Source organism: Chinchilla lanigera, unplaced genomic scaffold (genome assembly GCF_000276665.1).
Source record: "Chinchilla lanigera isolate Chin_1 unplaced genomic scaffold, ChiLan1.0 scaffold00022, whole genome shotgun sequence".
In the NCBI taxonomy this organism is placed as follows: domain Eukaryota; kingdom Metazoa; phylum Chordata; class Mammalia; order Rodentia; family Chinchillidae; genus Chinchilla; species Chinchilla lanigera.
Genome location: NW_004955423.1, coordinates 22,966,264 through 22,980,453, shown reverse-complemented (window position 1 = coordinate 22,980,453; position 14,190 = coordinate 22,966,264). Strand labels below are relative to the sequence as shown.

At 43.1% G+C, this 14,190-nt stretch overlaps 1 pseudogene; it reads left to right on the top strand.

Moving 5' to 3' along the window:
* The first annotated feature begins 7,419 nt into the window (after positions 1 to 7,419).
* The window catches only part of LOC102003668, a 64,677-nt pseudogene continuing 57,906 nt past the window's right edge, over positions 7,420 to 14,190 (top strand).

The following is a 14,190-nucleotide window of genomic DNA, read 5'->3' as shown; positions in this document are numbered from 1 at the left end:
TACATGGCCCTTGCTTGCTGTTACCTAAGTATGCTCCAAGGGTATAGTAACATGTCATTCCAGCTGCAGGAGATTCTGAGCATGTCCCTTGTCCATGTACTGCCACCAGGAATTTCCACCGCACTAAGTGACCACAGCTGGGCTCTCTTTTGTTTGGGTTGGTGAGGTTTCTGGACTATCGCCGAGCCCATGTACCTGTGCCCCATTTCTGTGAGGTGAGTTGGGAGAGAGCAACCAGTCCTGAGGCATGGATGGGCAGATGTCGACTGGAAGCAGACCACGGTCAGGACTTGGGAGGGTAAAGCGAGGACTGTCTGCCAGTGTTAGTTCTGGCCCACTCTGACTGATGAGAAATGGAGGCAATATGAGTTGAAATTTTCAGGTTTACAGGGAAATTCATAGGAAATTAATTCAGCAATTGGCTCAAACCTCCATTTTTTGACTCATTTGTAAAACCAACGTACTTTACTGGCTGGGGGTGTTAGCAGGTTCCGGGGTTCTGTAGGCTCTTGCTGGGGATTCTTTCCAGGTTCTCAGTGTCCCTGAACAAAGAATTGGATGAGACATGTGAAAAAGGTAGTGAAGTTTTCTATATATTAAAGCTGCAAAAAGAAGTATGCTCTGCAGACAGAGTAGGGCACTGAGAAAGCTCACAGTGGCCACAAGGTTAATGGCACTGTCTTTCATACCCCCATTCCTGAGCTTTGTCCTTGCAAAAACCCACTTGATTTCACACTAGAAGAATTAAAGACAGCACATTCTGATTGGTCTCAAGGCTTAGGAACTGTTTTCAGCACATATGTCCTAGATCTCAGTGATTGACAGGTCACATCCACCTGTCCAGCCAGTAAGCCATGCCCTAATCTCTTGCCTCAAGGGGGCTTTACAGATAAACTAGTTCAGCTTTATTTCATGTGTGGCAAAACTAAGGGTTAGAGAAATGACTGAACTAGAGGTATCCATGTGGCAGGAGAAGGGAAAGAGTAGAACCCCAGTCTCCCAAGAGGCAGGGGAGCTCAGGTCCTCTGTGCTTCATCCTGTCCCTCCCTACCGGGGGTCAATTCACTTGGGGGTGCTATGTTCTCAGATGGAGGAGAGAGACTTGGGCATAAAGATGTAGACCTTGGAAAAGAGCAGGTAACAGGTGTGAGACAGTATTTAAAATAAAAAAGCACAGCACAGGGATGCAGCTGGCAGGCAAACTGTACCTGTTACAGTTGTGTCCAGAGTTGCCTTAGGGTCTGGGGGTGACATCCTTAATTTCGAGCCTCCAGGAGGTTGTGAAGTTTCCTTTAATGAAGCCAATTGCATTTCTCCAAAGAAACCTCACAGTGTTATTACATTTTTCCCTCTATGTTTTATTGCCTCAACTTTCACCATTCATATGCAAAAGCAGCTGCTTAAAAGCCTGGGAGGTTCTCTCCAAATTACTTTTGCATCTGTGAGCTGCTTTAAAATTTGATCCCCAATGTCAGTCCTGACAAGACTTCTTCCTCCAGAATCAGAAAGGCAGTGTTTCTCCACCAGAAGGCGCTGGCTGGGTCGTGTTGCTGAAGGAGCCAGTGTCCTCAAAGCACGTCACAGTTTTCAAGGGAAAAAGGACAAGGCAAAGATGAGCAAGCGATGACTGATTTTGCCTGTGATGGTCAGGAATGCTTTCGGAAGCTGATTCTCAAATTTTGGTGTGCGTGAAATTGTTTAGAGAGCATGTTGAAAATGTGTGTCATTAGGGCCCATTATTTGACCTGAAGTTTTTGACTTAGAAAGCCTGGACTTAGAAATCTACCTGCTTAGAAAGGACTCCAGGTGATTTGACTACAAGGAATCCCTGTCCTGCATTTTGAGAAATACTCATTTAGAGATCGCTATTCAGAGTGTGGTCCTGACATCTGTATGGGCAACATAGGAAGCTGATATAAAAATAGAATTTCTGTCTTTCATCCTGAACCTTCCAGGCAGAACCTCCACTGTGACAAGAGATTCTCAGGAGATGACTTGTGTGCAGTAGGATTTGAGAAGCACCGGTTCAGAGGATACATCTGTTCATTAGGATTGCTATAACAAAATACCACAAACCGCATGACTTCAACAACAGAAAAATATTTTCTAATGGTTCTGCAGCCTAGAAGTCCACGATCAAGGTGTTCTCAGGGTTGGTTTCTTCTGAGGGCTATATAGATTGAAGAGTGCTATATGCTCTGTCTTCATGTGGTTTTTCCTCTGTATGCACATCTCTGGGGTCAGTGTATCCAACTTTCTTCCTCTTATCAGAACACTGGTGGAATTGGATTAGGACCCACCCTCATGGCCCCATGTTAATTTAATCACCTCTTAAACTTTCTACCTATCTCCAAATGCAGTTACATCTTGACCTTCTCTAGGGTAGGGCTTCAGTGTAAGTATTTTTGAGGGACACCATTCACAAAGGAAAAGACTGTCACCAGTCCTGCCTATATGAAATTTTGTCATTGGAAAGATTCCTGAGAAGTCTGGAAACTTAGATCCACTGGGAGCTTGGACCCCATAAATTCTCTTTTTATCCTTTGTCCTGCATCTTGGTGAATGATGCTATCTTTGACATAATTTGTCAAAAACGGATGTCTCCCAGGACCTAGTCACCCTCTGGCTTCCTACCCACATTTAATGACCTCATTCTACTGTATTTTCCTCTTCCATCATTCCAGTACAACAGTTCTGACTTCTGCTACTTTTACCTTGCCTCCTCATCCTCACACCAGGTGCAACCCCCCAACCACAGAGCAAACATCAGCTCCTTGTTCTTAATCTTATCTTGGCTTCTAGTCTTATTTTCCAAGCCAAGCCCTTTATTTACAATAGAAGTATGCTTGTTGAAACTAAAACTCGTGGCATTCTCCTGCTTACAATTGTTCATAGCTGACATGGCCTGAGAAAAGAATGTAGTCAGTCTTAGAGTTGAAGGTGTGGATCAGTGGTAGAGTATTTGCTTAGACTGAATGAAGCACTCAGTTTGATCCAGTCATTCCCTCCACATGCACATGCATTACACTCCATCATAATCATCATCATCATCAGCAGCAGTTTACAAGGGTAATCTCCATTTGCTTCCCTTGCCATCTTCCTCTCTCTCTTCCAACCCCCGCTGGAATTGTCCCCTTTATGCTCTGCTCTGCCCATGCCCTGTATCCTTCTCCCAAAGGCCTCACCTACCGCCATTGTCTCTACTATAGGTGGGTGGGTCTCTTCGGGCCTCCTGATGCCCATCAATCATTACATTTTTTCATCTCTTTATTTTCTTCAATGAACTAAAATTTCCCTGGAGGTCAGGATTATGCTTCACAGAGCACTGCACTTCTGACACCCATGTAGTGTCTGGGAGAGCCATGCGCTCACATGTCCTTTACTGATGTGTTAGTGGGGGCACTGCTTGTATGAAACACAAAAGCTTGGGGGATGCAAAACCTGAATATATGGACTAGATGTGACAAAAATACACTTAATGTTTAAATTAAAAAAATTATCACGGTAAACGACATTCCCATGAATCACAGTCAAAATACTTCTCTCTTTAAGTGTACTTATGCCTTCATTCTTGCCACTTTCTAAAGCAGGTCCGGAATCCCTTCCTTCCTGAGGGTCTTTAGTTGTGTTGTCTTGGCTGCTTCTGTGTCCTGAAGAGAGTCATAGCTTTGATCTTCCATGATCACCATGCTTCTGGGGAAGAGCCAGGAGTTGTGGAATGCCAGGTCTGGTGGAGACGGTGGGTGAGGACACACTGTGATGTTTTATGACCTGTCTACTATTTTCACACCTCATACAGGTGCTCATGAAAGAGGACTTCCGGAAGTGCTTCAGGAAGGGGCAGGAACGATGGGATATATGTATTGGAAGCACGAGGGAGGACTTTGCGGAGTATTCATGCCACTGCACTTTGTACTGTAATAAATTTTTTATTTAAACATTCTCAATGAATTTTTATCACCTCTTGCACAAATAAGTACCACTAGTGTGATATTCTGAGGAAGAAACTTTCTAACTGGATGGGTAAATCTCAAAGTTCTCCTGAAGATGTTAAAAGTTCAACTCCATGAGTGAGTTGTTCTGTAACCATGAGTTAGAGATAAAGGGACGGAGACAAAGGGACAGAGATAAAGGGACAGAGCATTTGAAGCAAGGGTGGACACTGTGCCATCCTGCACTGCGCCACCTGTTAGACCTGTCAGTCCTTTGGGAATGGTTAAAGTCAGCTTCTCCCAGGAATCCCTATGAATCCAGGCCTGGCTCAGGGAAAAACGTATCAGAGCTGTTTGCCTTCCATAGCCACTCAGGGAAAATAGTGGCCTGGGAGCCCTCTTGCATTATACTGCACCCTCTTTCTAAAACAGTAGTTGTCCTGGAAGCTCAGAGAGTCATTACTGATGTCTCTGTAGAGTGTGCAGCCTGCAAGTATAGAAGTTCAAGCCCACTTGTGAGGCTCGCTCACCCCAAGAGCTCGCTATTGCTCCTGATTGCAAAACTGTACTCCGTGCCGTGCAGACCACACCATAGCCCACTGCTCTGGTGTTGTCCTCCCCCACTTCTTATCCTTGTTCACCCACAGGCCATGGCTTGAGTGTGTCTTCACCACTGCAAAACCTGAATGTCCGAGAGTCACCTCACCCCAGCACATCAAAGTGCAAAGCTCTGGCTCCTGTTCTCTCCCCATCGTGTTTCCTGCCGTTTTCTGCCCAGATCTGACTTCCGTATCTCACGTTTATCCTGACACCAACCTCACCCAGGGACAAGGGCACTGTGAAAATCTTATTCCAGACTTTCTTCCAGTTGCTGAGACCAAAATTCTCAGAGTCATCCTTGCTATCTCTCGTGCTGGTCACTGTCAGCACATTCATTAAGTCTGATCAGCTCTGCTTTTGAAGTAGATCTAAAGCCCAGTCACTTTCCACAGCTCCACTGCTACCATGGTCTCTTCCTGGAGATTAATATGTCAGCTTTCCACACCGATCACTTGTTCAGCCCATCACCTGTGAGTCCTGGCTGCTTCTATCTCCCTGACTTCCTCTCCATCCACTCCCACCTCCCACCTCCGCTGGCTCTGCTTCATCCTCTTCATTTTTTTTCAGAATGCCAAGCATCCTTCTGACTCAGGGCTGTTGCCCTTGCTGTGGTCCTCTAGTAGAGTCTCCCTGCATCTGTCAATTATTATTTACTTTTTCTCTGCTCAAATGTGACACTATACAGGAGGTAATTTTTTGAGTAATCTGTACAAAATGTCCCCCTCTCCTATTAGCATTTCCTTCCATCCACACAGTCCTCGCTTTGTCTCTTTCTCTTTCTTTTTCTCTCCTTCTTTATTATCTACATATAGTGAAGATTTTCCAAAGGCATGAACTTTTGTTCTTTCTGTGCACTGACACCTGGAAGAGGGCCGGAAAATATCTTTCCAGTGAATAAAGTCACTTAGGTATTTCCATTTCACAGTCCCACTGTGCACCTCATTTGGTTATTCAAATCTCAGTCATAGTTGTTTATATTGGTATAATACCGATGTCCCTACAAGCGTGCAAGGTTCATGAGGTCAGAGATGCAGTCTGTCTTGCTCACCACAGGCTCTTTAACAGAGTTAGTTAAACACATAATAAGTTCTTCATACATACAGACTGATTATGAAAACCATTGCTTGGATGGTTGGTGATAACGACATGATTCACCAGACCGGAAACAGATGGAAGTCACATTTGGGAGGGAAAGAAGAGGATGGAGGCAAACCAACCCCAAGGAGACCCAGAGCCTGTGAAGTACAATGGTGCTGGAGCTTGAGAGGTTCACTTTCATGAACAGTGCTGAAATTTGATGCTTTGGGCAAGCATGAAAGCATACAAAGAGGACATATTTAGCCCATGTAGGGAATACCAGTCATATCAACTAACACATTAAACATATGCCGTATGCTACATACTGGTTTAAGCGCTTTCAGATGTCAGTCTGTGTAGTTTTTACACAAGCTCCATCCTGTGGGGACTGTCTCAGGCCCCTTTCAAAAGTGAGAAACTGAGATGAGAAGGCAGGGAGCAACTTGTCTGAGTTCACACAGCTATCGAGTGGCAGACGGGCCTCAGATTTAGCCAGTGTGGCCCTTGGGCTAAAACTCTTGAAAGAAACAGGGAGTAATGTGGTTCCTGCTACTTCATTCCATCTGATTATAGTAAGCATCAAAGAAAAAGGGTCATTTTCCAATGAGGTAGCAAAATAAATTTCAGGGTTTGACACTGCCCTAAGAGTGCCATGTCCTTATTTTTACTGACTGCAACGGCTTTGCACAAGCTGCCCTGGGCACCAAAATGGTGCATAGATAATGTGATAGCCAACGCTTTCTATTAAAGCACCTTGAATTGTTCTTGGCAGCTTCTCTTCCCAAATAATGAACTCAAACCTGCTTTGCATGGCAACACCAGCTGCCTGTCATGGTCCAAAATAGCGGAGGTTCTCTAGAAACCAACAAATTGTCTTATAGGTCCGGTTACACTTTGGCTTATCTGGCTTTCAAAAAAGAAAGCAATGTATTTCATCTTTAAACTGGTACTGTTTTCTATTTTGAGTTAAATTGACATGAATGTAAGCTAAGAAAATTCCTTCCACCAGGCGGATCAGGGTTATCCTATTTCAGTGCTGTCTGACGTGTGCTTTTATTTTGTCCACTTGTATATTTTTATGTTCTATATTGATACAGTTCTTGATACCATGTTAGATATTTCCTTTTCCCAGAAGAGTACCAAATACACTGAAGGAATGTTTTGCCATACGTGGAGTTAAAAATACATATTTTAAGCCCTAAATCTGCTTGTCAAAATTTTAAAGAAACATGGTTTTACTGAACCGTATCTTCAGATAGATATGTGCACTTTTCTACAGCTGCTTTAAGGGAGAAAATCCTTCCACATCTCCAAACAGTGTGGTCATCTCAACATAAGGTTCACAAACTTTGGTTTTCTCAAGATGTGCTTGGTGAAGCAGGCTCAGATGACCACCCGCTTTGTACGTCATTATGAGATTTTAGACAGAATCCTGCGCCTGCACTCTGCGGTAGGCTGGGTATCCAGCGACGGCGTGGATTTTCAAACATCTTCCTGCGCAGGGTCTAGTAAAGTTGAGTTGGCTCTTTAGTTTCACTTGTAAATTAGCAGTTTCCACCCAGCAGTCGGTTTTTTACTGCATCACTGGCTGATTATTTTTAAAAGTTTCCCTGGGCACGTGTGTGTGTGCGGGTACGTGCGTGCGTGTTGGTGGGTGGGGGAGAAACCCCCAGCAATCTTAGCAATACGCTGTGAAAATGGAAAGCAAAATCCCGCCTCCACATTTTTTTCACTTCTGCCTCATTTTGTGATTTTCTGTTAGTATTTAGGAGGGCAGAAGGATGACGACCCGAAGAGCTCCCTCTGAAACATGACGGTGCGAATGTCCCTGCAGCGGATACTGCAGACAGTGACAAGATTCCTGCTGTGTTTTACTAAGCTCAACTTGCTCTTTCCCGGGGCCTTGGAGAGAAGCCCATTTATTCTCTTGGGCATTTTGGGCATCACTGACATTTCTTTTGACTGTGCCTCAGGCTGTTGTGGTGAGGGCTTTCAACAGGAGGGTTAACTGCCTGAATGTCAGAAAGCTTCAACATCCATAGACTTTAACAGCAAACAAATTCATATTTTTATACTTTTAGCGGGGGTCTGAGAGTCAAATATTAGGGGGTTTTGTGTGGGGATGAGAGCTTCGGGTAGGATTTGAAGAAAGTTTGTAATCGTTTGTGCTACCCAGTATTTGAGTATTGGGGATTGTACCCTGCCTGGAGGTTATGGTGATGAGGGAGGGACCGGAGGCTCACACAACAACCTCAATAATTATGTTTCTATCTAATTTATATTCAATCTTATAGAGAGAGCCCAGCTTTAATCCATTAAGCACAGAGGCCAGTATGGCAATGGCATAGTCAGCCTGAGCTCAACTATTCCGTCTCTGGACTCCTTCTGGACATCAGAAATGAAGCTCAGCTGCCAGGCTGCTCCTGTTGATGGCCTGTGTGTCTTCAGCTGAAAAATAGAGATAATGATGAGACTTTAGAATGCTACTGCAGGAATTCAAGACATTTACACATAAAAAAGCTTAGATCAGTGCCCGGCACAGAGTATGTCTGCTAATGTGTTCACTCCTTGTAATTATGAGGCTACTGAGGTTGGTTAGGTTAAATGACCACCCCAAATCATTTGATAGAGGATAATGAGACCTGCTATGCTTCCCAAGGTCAATGCTTGGATCCTTTTCTTACTGGAAAGGGGAAGCATTGGATTTAGAGGCTTCTGGTTGATTTTTAGCTGTGCTGAAGGAATTTTTCAAGATCAGCTGCTTTTTTTCAACAACATTTAGAATTCCTTTCCCTTTCCATATAAATGCTCTCTCAAACGTCTCTTGTGCTCTGTATTCAAGATGTTCTCTACTACTGGAACTTGTGACGTTGCCTCCAACTTCACTAAGCACATTAAGGCTTCTACCTAAAATAGTTCAATCTCTCAACCCAAAAGTCATAAACTCATTTATTATACTCATCATGGTTATGTCTCTTCCACTCCCAAAAGACATATATATATATATATATATTTTTTTTTTTTTTCTTCTTCTTCTTTTTTTAAATCTCATTCTCTATGACAGGGACTTTGAAAATCTTTGAAGTAGGTATTGTTAGTCACATTTTACACATAAGGACACAGAAAAGTGCTACAAACTAAATTATCTCCCACTAAAAATAGTCACAGGTTGGAATTTTTTCCCCACCATGTGATGCTATTTGAAGATGGGATCTTGGAGGTCATTAGATTTAGATGAAGTGATGAGAATGGGCTCTTCTGGTGGAATTAAGTTTCATAAGGAGACACCAGAGAACTTAATTCCAATTCCTCTGTCCACCATGTGAGGCTACAGTGGGAAGGTGGCATTTGCAAACAGGAGGGGATCTCTCACTGGGACACAGAACTGACTGGTACCTTGCTCTTGTATTTCTCAGCCTCCAGAACAAACTCCTGTTGCTGAAATCACTGTGTGTGGTATTTTATGAGAACCCTGGTTGACTAATATAGAAATTACTAGGGTAAAGATGAATGGCTATCCTATTGGGAAAGCCGGGACCAAAGCTAGGACAGTCCTCAGCCACACTGTCCTATGGCCACACACATTGCTGCCCTTCTCTGAGCGATGCTGAGGCCTCTACCTGGGCTCTTTATCCTCCAATCTGGCTTTCAGCACCCTCTAGAATTTGCACTATCATTTTCTGTTAATGTCTAAATGTCTCCCAAAAGTTTCATGTATTTGTGTCGTGGAAGTGCCATGTTCATGGTGCAGTGAAGACTTCAGGATGTTGGAGATCCATGACTGTGGGTCTTCTGCCAAGGAATGCCACAGACAGTGAGAGGAGCTCTACCTGGCAAAGGCACAAGGACAGGTCTGCCCAAAATCTTTGGAGTTTATGTTGTACCACAGCACTTCCTGGGTACTAAACATGGAGCTACAGAGCTAATGGTTGTACTGATGGGTCTTGCTATAGTCCTATTCTTTTTTTTTTTGTTCTCTATTTCTTCCTCATAGAATGGAAATGTTTAACCTGTGCCATTATATGTTGGGAATATTTAACTTTATGTTTTTCAAGGAAGGCTCATAGCTAAGAGTTTGCCTTGAGTTTCCAAGGATGCTTTGGATTTAGACTTCAGTGTTGCTGGCACTGTTAGGTCTTTTGTAACTCTTAGAGATGGGTTAAGTGCATTTTGTTCAATGAGTTGGACAGAAATCTTTTGAAAGCTAGGGTGGGATGTTACGGTTTAGGTCTAAAATGTCTCCCTGAGATCTCATGTTCAGAAGTCGGTTGGATGGGGAGGTGCTGTGTTTATCAGTGGATTCATCCACTGAGGCATTCAGAGCTGGATGTGCTGTTAGGAGGTAGGGCCTTGGTGGCGTCATTGACAGCCTGACCTGGACGGGTGTGTTCCTGTCCCCATCTTTCCATTTCTCTCTCTGCTTCCCACTCATCATAAAGTGATCAGGTGTGCACTGCTAACAGCATCCACCCCGCCGTGTAGTAAACTGGTTTGCAATGGACTAACCCCAATGAAATGGTGAGTTAAAATAAACCTGTCCTTTCAGTTGTGAGTGTTGGGATTTTGTCCCATTGACGGGAAAGCTGACTGATAAACTTTTTTCTTGTAATTTCCTTTTCTGTGGCACAGGGGATTGAACACAGAGCCTTTCCATTGAACTGCATCCCCAGCATTTATTTATGTATTTATTTATTTAGTTATTGACAATACTCTGGACTGAACCCAGGGCTTCCACACTGAACACATCCCCAGCCTTTTTAAAAAAAAATTTGAAATGGGGTTTCCTAATTTTCTAAGTTGTTTAGGCTGGGCTTAAACTTGAAATCCTCCTGCCTCAGCTTCCCAGAGTTCTGGGAATACAGGCTTTTGTCACCACACCCACCACACTCGATTGTCTTTCTTTCCTTAGACATATACTTAGTAATATTGCTCATCTTCCACTGTATTGCTGTCTATTTTCTCCAACCAGGTTCTTTTTGTTGCCAAAAGAAATGCATTTTGTTCACTTATTATTTTTAGTGATCTCACTGCAATGGTTGAGACTGTTGAGATCATTTGAAGAGCCATTTCTCCTTGGATTTATTAACATGACGGTATTCTCTACTGATATTCTTCCTTCTCTGTTTCTTCCTCATCTTGCTTAAGTACTGTGTCCCAGCATTTACTCCTCAGTCTCCGTATTTCCTCTAGTGCGTCAATTCTGGATCTTTCATCTCTTGCACTCTCATGGGTTGGGATCTGCACACATGTGCTAAGCGTGTGTGCAGAGCATGCCTTGTCTCTTCCTTTCATTTGAGTGTTTTCTTGGTGACTGCTGTCCTCCTGTCAAATACAAAGAGTGATTAAAAATATAAAATGTTCTGTGCTAATTTTGCCAGATTTGGGATCTGCCTGGGCTGAGCTGGTGATCTGTGTTGCATGTGCACTGTGCTGTGGAGAGCGTCTCAGTTCTTGGATCCTTCCCAAGAAGATCTGTGAAGAGGTCCACAGAGAGGAGCTCAGAGTCAGGAGGCCACAGGCTTACAAGTCTCTCTACCGAGGGTGAAGCAAGTACAACTGGGAGAGCTCCTGGAAGACAACTCAGTAGAGGCAGAGTGCCACAGGACAGGTTTGGTATCTCTTGTTTTCCTACAATTTGGGGGAATGGTTGAGGGTTGTTACTAGCAACATTAATTGTGCTTTCTTCTAATTAATATTCTACTTTAGAAGCTCTTTGCTGTTAAGTTAGTTAATGTTTGTGTACAATAGTTGCACTTGTTTTGGGAAATTGGTGTATGTACATAATTTCTTGATTTTCCATCCCTTTGCCTTCCCCACAAAGCTCTGCATACACCCACTGATTCCATTCTCCTTCTCCAAAAGGGTGAGGGGAAGCTTTCAAACTTCATGGACTTAGCTGAGATGAACAGGGCGGCTGTCCCTAACAAGGGAAGGCAATGCCACAATGCACATTTAGGTAAGTGAAGTTGAATTGGGTCAGATAGGATCTAAGGGGGTTAGTCTGGGGCTTTAGTCCCCTAGGTCACATATACTGACCCCAGGCTTAGGCAGATGTTCAGGCAGGGTACGTGGAAGGGTCTCACAAGCCCCTCTCAAGAAATTGAGACTGCAAGCTCAGGAAGTTGAGATCATTGTCTCTCAGGCCCAGTGGCCATTCATCGAGCTCCAGCTTGTGTCTGACTACCTGCTGTATTAAGATTTGGATTTGGATATAGAATGTTCCCTACTGGTTCACATGCTTAAAGCTTGCTCACCAGTGCAGTGGAGGTGGGTTTGGGAAGGTGATTGAGTCACCACACATCTGCTTTAATCAGTGAATTAATCCACTGATGGGGTCATAATCTTTTGGACTACTGGGAGGTGACACCAATTTAAGAGGTGGGGCCCAGCTGAAGGGAGTGGGCCTTTCTGGGGTACCTGGGAAGGAGGTGTCTTGTTGGGCCCCGTCTTCTCTCTCTCTCTCTTTTCTTCTAGCCACCCCAAGGCGACCAGCTTTCCTTTTCCAGACCTTCCTGTCACAATGGATTACCTCACCACAGACTCAGAAACAATGGAATTGGCAGACCATGGACTAAATTCTCTGAAACTGTGAGCCAAGTGGTTTTTCCTCCTTAAAGTTGATATCTTCAGGCATTTTGTCACAGTAATAGAAAGCTGAAGAATCCAAACAACTTACTAATTTTATCAATTTGTGCCTCAGTTTCCAAGTTTACAAAAATGAGGATAGAAGCAAGTGTGTCATTCACTATTACTTAATGAGTGCCTTCTCTGGCTATGTGGTGGGGATCTAGTCTATGTGATGGGGATTCAGAAGACAACAGAAAGTTGCTGAGCACAAGAAGATTATATTCTAAAGGGGAAAGGTAGGCAACGAGCAAGGTAAATAAGCAAACTATACAGTTTGTCAGCCGATAATAAGCACATAAAGAAAAATAGAGTAGAAAATGGGATAAGTCAGGGTGGTCCAGGGAAGCTTCGCTATAAAAAAGAACTTTGAACAAAGGCCTGAAGATGGGCAAGGTACTGCTTAAGTCGAGACCTGGGCCAACTCTCCAGGCAGAGGAACAGTAAGTGCAGAGGTCCCCAATGCTGGTTCCTCTGGTGCTTTCTCCTTTTCTCCTCACAGTATCACCACCTCACATTCACACCATACTTGGGCCATCATCACTACTAATGTCTTATATCTCTGTATCTTTACTTACAGTTCTCCTTCAGCTTGAAGTCTTTGTGTCTATTTATTTATCTAGAAAATATCTACATATTTTTAAAGAGAGATGACCATAATTGTACCAATTTCACAGATGGTGGAGATGATGATATTGATTTATATGCAGGTGATGATTACTGTTGTGTGCCAACTTGACTGGGTCACAAGGTGTATGTGTGTTTGCTCAAACATTTAAATTGGTAGGTATTCACATTAGGTATGATTAGCATTTTAATCAGTGGAGAACATCAGATCATCCTTCATAACGTTTGTGGGTCCCATTCAATCATGTAAGGCTTTAGTAGACCAGAAAGCCTTATTCCTGCAGTCCTGGCTGTCCTGGATCTACTCGTGGTGGCCTTCAGCTTGCATTGCACTATTGGCTGTCTTTAGTGGAGAGGCTGCCAACCCCAATCTGCAGATTTGAACTTGCCATTCTACATAGTTTCATGAGTGAATTCCTTATAGAAAATCTCTCCACACACACACACACACACACACACATACACACACACACACACACACACACATACACACACACACACTGTTTATTCTTTTTCTTTGGAGAACTCTGGCTAATACAACAAAATAAGACAAAGACTGACACAGAGTATGAAAAACACCTGTTTTTATTATTATCAGAATGTAAATATCAGTCATATTCTTTTCATTAATATGGCTTCAAAGCCAATCATAATTTGCTTGCCTAATTCATAGTCATCCTTTAGGTCTCAGCTTCCTTCAGCCCATGCTCATACACGATGCCTGTTGTTTGCATTCCTGCACTCTCCCTAACACCTCACTTATCACAGTGAATTGTAGTTTCTTGATTATTTAGCTACACTCCAATCTGGACTTTAAGCTCCTTTAGAATAGATATTGTGTTTGGTTCACTGCTATATCCTAGCACTGGCTTGTACATGGTAATAACTCAATAAATATTTATTGAGTACACAAATTAATTACATAAATTGTATTTTTTTTTTTTTTATCTTTTTGAGACAGGGTCTCACTATGCAGTTCAGGCTGGCCTTGAGCTCACTTTGTAGCCCGGGCTGGTCTCAAACCCACAACCATCCTCCCGCCTCAGCCTCCTGAGTGCTGGGATTACAGGCATGCACCACCACACCCAACAGGTAAATTGTAATCTATTCATAGTTATTAATAAACCTCCCATAAGCAAAGCTTTTCTGAAATTATTTGATTTACCATGTATCTTAACCGAAGTATCAATAGGGTCATGTGAAATTTGTTTTTTTTTAATTTAAAAATAAAAGGAGGAAAACATTAACAGATAGACAACATTTTACAAAATAGCAAAAGAGCAGTACAGACAATACAGAGTTACAAACAAAGTGGTAGGAAATTAACAAT